We start from the raw sequence: 6,178 nt of genomic DNA on the forward strand, positions 1-6,178 counted from the left end.
ATGTGGGATGTGAGGGCAGAGAGGTATAGGGTAATATTACACTTGGAGGAAGCTATATTTCCTGCTGGGGTTGATTCTGGGAGTAAGGGACAGGACACACAGCAGAGCCTGATAGGTGAGAAATACATGGGTTTGGACAGGGCCTCAGACAGGGCATTGTGGAGGTTCCAGTTCAGCGAGTTTCTCTAGGAACTTGTCGATCATGGCTTATTTGCACCATCACTCCACCAGTCTCCTTGCATGAGATTGTATTCAGGTTCATGGGTGACTGAAAACTGAAGTCCTACCGGTGTTGAGAGCCAGGTGGGTAGAAGGGAAGGGAATGCTTTGGTTTGCAGTTTGGGCAAGGTGTAGGCAGATCCAACATGCTGAAGCTAAAGAGGAGTTTGATTCTTTGAGGAGGGTGGTAGCAATGTTAATGGTTTTTTGTAAGTACTCAGGCAGGATGGGGGGAAGGAGAGTGGAATTAGTCGAGGCTGGGGTTAAAAAATATGGAAAGGTAAAAAGTATCAGGGAAAGGAGGTGAGGCTGACCTTTCATGTGTAAGAATGAGAAGAGGGACGAGTGAAAAGAAAGAGATCTGGGTTGGGGTAAACTCCAGGAAGGTGTCCTGGAGCCACAATTCTTCAATGAGATTTAAAAGATCCAAAGGAGTTCTGATGGAATGTGGATACCAGTTTAGGTTGCTTTTGAGGGTGGAAAGGAAATAGTTAAAGGCAATGGGAGTTAGGGGCATGGGGAGATGGTGGGTGTTGCTTTTCAGTGATTGTAGGCAGCCGGGTAATCCTCAGGGAGGTTGGCCCTGTGGCTGTAGAGTGGTAGGGAGGTTTTAGGCCTTTTTTCAGATTGGAGATATGGATCTAAGAGGGCTTTCCTTCCAGTTTTGCAGCTGTAGGAGTGGTCAGGATTATTTTGTATGGGCCTGTCCATTTTGGAGTTAAGGAGGAGGAAGAGTTTGGCTGAGCTAGATATACAAGATCCCCTGGTGTTAGTGGACAGGGTGTATTTGTGGTGGGTTGTGGCCTATGTGTGTCATTATATTTCCAAAAAGCTGTCCTGAGGTGAGGGAGGAGAGGGGCAAGTAAAGGAGCAAGGAGGGAAGGTGGAGTCATGGGGATTCCAGGAGGTAATAGCGGCCTTCCAAACAGAAGTTTGAATGGAGATAGAAGTAGGGGTTTTTTGGGAAGAGACTGAATTTTTAAGAGTGCAATGTAAAGTAGGTTAACCCAAGTTTCGTGGGTTTTAGAAGCTAGTTTGGTGAGGGTGTTTTTAAGGTGTGGCTGGTTCTTTATACCTTCCTGGAGGATTGGGGATAGTATGGGAAATGTAATTTCCAAGGGATATTAAGACAGGAGGCTAGACTTTGAGTGACTGCAGAGATGAATTCAGGACCGTTGTCAGATTGGAAGACTGTAGGGAGACCAAATCATGGGATTACTTCTTGGTTTAGAATAGAAGATATGGTGGAAGCTTTTTTGTTAATTGTTAGGAAGACTTCAACCCATCCTGTGAATGTGTCTACTAGAACTAGGAGATATTTGAGCCACCAAATGGAGGGGCATTTGAGTGAAGTCAAATTGCCAATCAGACACAGGAAGGAATCCTCTAACTTTGTGGGTGGGGAAGGGCAATGGTCGGAGGTTGGAATTTGGGTTAGCCTATAAGCAGGTGGAGCACATGGCAGATAGATTATGGAAGATGGAATAGTCAACCAGGCTTAGGTTAAGGTAAGTTTGGAGAGAGGTTTGGAGAGATCTTTTATCTGGGTAGAAGAGGGTTGGCGGGGTCAAGATGGTGGCTTAACAACTTGCGCCTTTTAGTTCGTCCTCCAGGACAACTACTAAATAACCAGAAACAGTACAGAACAGCTCCTGTGGCCACATCAGTGACCAGACACACAGCATACCCCAGTCTGGACCAGCTGGACTGGCTGTGAGCACCCCCTCAAACCATGAGTTCCCAAAGCTGCGGTGACCAGCGCCCCTCCCCCACAGGCCACTTCCCAGAGGGGAAAGGAAAGGACTTTACCAGCAGCAGGGACTGGGCACAATCAAATGCCAATTGTGGAACTAATTAAAAAATTCTGACTACTAAAAATAGGCCCCCAGCTTAGGTGAACCTGATCAAAGCAGAGGTTGCTCATTTTTGCCCTGGCACCAAGGGGGCAGGACTGACAGAAAAAGGGGAGAAAAAAAAAAGAAGGAAACAGAGGTTTTGTGGCTGTGTATCCACAAAGGTTTGACTGCCTCTGGATAGAGCAGCAGGACTTTTCAGGCTGCAACTGCCCCAGGCATAGGAAGAAGTGAGCTCTTTTGGGGGCTTGTCTGGAGCCTGTGCCTTCCCCAGGGGAGGGGTGAAGCCCAACTCAGGTGGAATCCCTCCATCAAGGAATTCAGACACACGGCTTGGTAATTTGAAGCCATTAAAACCAGCCTAAAACCTCTCCTCTGTCTCCACCACGTCCCCAGCAGGGAGAGTCTGCCAAAGTTAAAGGTACCGCATCATCTTATGCTGGTGGGACCTGAAGTCAGACAAGTGCCACACACAGGGCAGGATAAGAAAAACAGAGTCCAGAGACTTTACAGGAAAGTCTTTCAACCTGCTGGGTCTCACCCTCAGGGAAAACTGATGCAGGTGACTCTTTCCTCCTGACAGGAGGCCAGTTTGGTCTGGGAAAATCTGGCTGGGCTATATAATATCTAAGTAGACCCCCCTAAGTGTGTTGGGGGTGGAAGGCACCACACAAGCATGGCAAGAAATAAGAAAACAAGAACTGAAAAATTTTCCTCTTTTAAACAAAACTTAAGCTAAAGGTCCAGATAAAGCTGAATGGAATGTCAAAGAACAGATAGACAACAAATTCATCCAGCAAGAAAACCCTAGATAAAAGAAGTGAAAGCAATATCCAGAATAAACTAATTAAGGTAATTAAATGCCTAGATGCCAGCAAAAAATAACAAATCACACTAGGAAAATTGAAGATATGGCCCAGTCAAAGGAACAAACCAACAATTCAAATGACATACAGGAGCTGAAACAATTAATTCAGAACGTACAAACAGACATGGAAAACCTCATCAAAAACCAAATCAATGAATTGAGGGAGGATATAAAGAAGGCAAGGAAAGAACAAAAAGAAGAAACTGAAAGTCTGAAAAAACAAATCACAGAACTTATGGGGATGAAAGACACAGTAGAAGAGATGAAAAAAACAATGGAAACCTACAATGGTAGATTTCGAGAGACAGAACATAGGATTCCAAAACTGGAGGGCAGAACATCTGAAATCTGACAAGAAACAGAAACTATGGAAAAATATGAGCAGGGACTTAGGGAATTAAAAGACAATATGAAACGCATGAATATACGTGTTGTGGGTGTTCCAGAAGAAAAAGAGAAGGGAAAAGGAGGAGAAAAAGTAATGGAGGAAATTATCACTGAAAATTTCCCAACTCTTATGAAAGACTTAAAATTACAGATCCAAGAAGTGCAGCATATATCAAAGAGAATAGATCCAAATAGATGTACTCCAAGACATATAATAATCAGAATGTCAGAGGTCAAAGAGAAAGAGAGGATCTTGAAAGCAGCAAGAGAAAAGCAATCCATCACATACAAGGGAAGCACAATAAGACTATGTGCAGATCTCTCAGCAGAAACCATGGAGGTGAGAAGACAGTGGGAGGATATATTTAAATTATTAAAAGAGAAAAACTGCCAGCCAAGAATTCTATATCCAGCAAAATTGTCCTTCAAAAATGAGGGAGAAATTAAAACATTTTCAGACAAAAAATCACTGAGAGAATTTGTGATCAAGAGACCAGCTCTGCAAGAAATACTAAAGGGAACACTAGAGACAGATACGAAGACAGAAGAGAGAGGTGTGGAGAAGAGTATAGAAAGGAAGATTATGAGTAAAGGTAAAAAGAAGGAAAATTAGATATGACATATAAAATCCAGAAGGCAAAATAGTAGAAGAAAGTACTACCCATGCAGTAATAACACTGAATGTTAATGGATTAAACTCTCCAATCAAAAGACATAGTCTGGCAGAATGGATTAAAAAACAGGACCCATCTATATGCTGTCTCTACTCAAAGGACACGAGGCCAAGGACACAAATGGACATTTACACACCAATGTTTATAGCAGCATTATTAACAATTACCAAGAGATGGAAACAGCCAAAATATCCATCAACAGAGAGTTGACTAAACAAACTGTGACATCTACATAAGATGGAATATTATGCAGCTGTAAGACAGAATAAAGTTATGAAGTATGTAACAACATGAATGGACCTTAAGGACATTATGCTGAATGTGATTAGCCAGAAACAAAAGGACAAATACTGTATGGTCTCACTGATATGAACTGACATTAGTGAATAAACTTGGAATATTTCCTTGGTAACAGAGACCATCAGGAGGCAGAAATTGGGTGAGATATTGGGTAATTGGAGCTGAAGGGATACAGATTGTGCAACAGGACTGAATATAAAAACTCAGAAATGGACAGCACAATACTACCTAACTGTAATATAACTATGTTAAAACACTGAATGAAGCTGCATGTGAGAATGATAGAGGGAGGAGGGCTGGGGACATAAATGGGTAGAAGAGGGTGTGTAGGCATTGGAGAATAGAGGCTGTTTGGTCTGGAAGGAGGGTGATCTTTGTTGTAGGGAACCAGGTGGTAGCCTGAAAAAGGTATTGTGGGTTGAGATTACCTAGGACTTCCAGCTTAGCCAGTTGGTCTACTGTGTTGTTTGCCTCTGATATGTATGTTTTGTTCTTTTTTCTTTGTGTGTGTGTGGCCTTGACAATGGATAACAGCTGCTTGGATCAGGGCTAAGGCAGCTTCGAGTTGCTGACTTATGAGGTTTCCATTGGAGATGGGAGTATCCTTTTGGGTGAGGAAGCCTCTTTCCCTCCAGATCAGGATGTTTGAATGTATGATGTTATACACCTATTTGGAGTCAGTGTAGATGTTAATAGTTAGGCCTGAGGCCAGGGTTAGGGCTCTCATTAGAGCGATTAGCTCTGCCTGCTGGAAAGTTGTTTTAGGGGGAAGGGGAGAGGCCTCAACTACCTTGTGAGGTGGGAAACATTGTTATCATGATATCCCTGAATGATGGCATAGCCAGCTTGATGGGAGGGCTGCTTGTGGGAACCTCCATTGATGATCCATTCTGGGACTCCCACAATGTGCGTGTCTTAGATGTGGAAGAAGAGGTTCTGTCTGAATTCGAGGATTTCAGAGCAAATGTGGGGTGTGTTGTTAAGAGTGGATGGGGGGTGTCCAGGAGGAGAGTGGCCAGGTTTATGTTTTCACATCTTTGGAATTTAACTTTTGGATCTAATATGAATGTGTAAGAGTTGAATACAAGAGTGGGGAAGGGAGAGGAAGGCTTGGTGGCTCATTAGATTGGTGAGAGAATGAGAGGAAAGTAGGATGATCCTGCTATGTGAGGTAAGCTTATTTGCCTCCAGAAGGAGGAGGGCTGCTCAGGCGAGGACCCAAAGGCAAAGGGGCCATCCTTTATAGACCAAGTCAAGTTGTTTGGATAAATATGTTACAGGGTGCAAGGTATCTCCAGCTGTTTGACAGAGAAGTCCAAGAGCTTGTCCCTTGTTTGAATGGATATAGAGAAAGAAAGGCTTAGAGGGGTTCGGTAGATACAGGGTGGCAACTTTTTGAAGGAAGTTTTTTAGACTGGAGATGGCCAAGAGAAGATATCTGGGAGAAGCAAGAGGCTCTTCCAGATTTCCTTTGGTGGCTGAGTATAGGGGTTGTACAGTAAGGGAGAAATTTGGAATTCAAATGCAAAAGAAATTGAAAAGGCCTAGTAGATAGAGGAGGTCCTGTTTCACTGATGGTAAGGGGGTATCTAGGAGGGCAGTTAGGTGATCTGGAGGGATAGGTTGTGTTGTGGGGATTAGCAGGAGACCAAGGTGTTGGACCGAGGTGTTAGTGAGCTGAGCCTTGGAGTGGGAAATGCATTAACCCCAGTTAGCAAGGGCATTGAGGAGGGCAGTGGTTGAGCTTTGCTTATATTTAAGGAGGGGCTACAAAGGAGAAGATCATCAATATGTTGAATGAGGTGACTGGGGTGGAGGTTGAATGAGGTGAGATTGCATTTTAATGCCTGCCTGAAATAGTATAGGCTATCCCTGAA

Source organism: Tamandua tetradactyla, chromosome X (genome assembly GCF_023851605.1).
Source record: "Tamandua tetradactyla isolate mTamTet1 chromosome X, mTamTet1.pri, whole genome shotgun sequence".
Taxonomy (NCBI): Eukaryota; Metazoa; Chordata; class Mammalia; order Pilosa; family Myrmecophagidae; genus Tamandua; species Tamandua tetradactyla.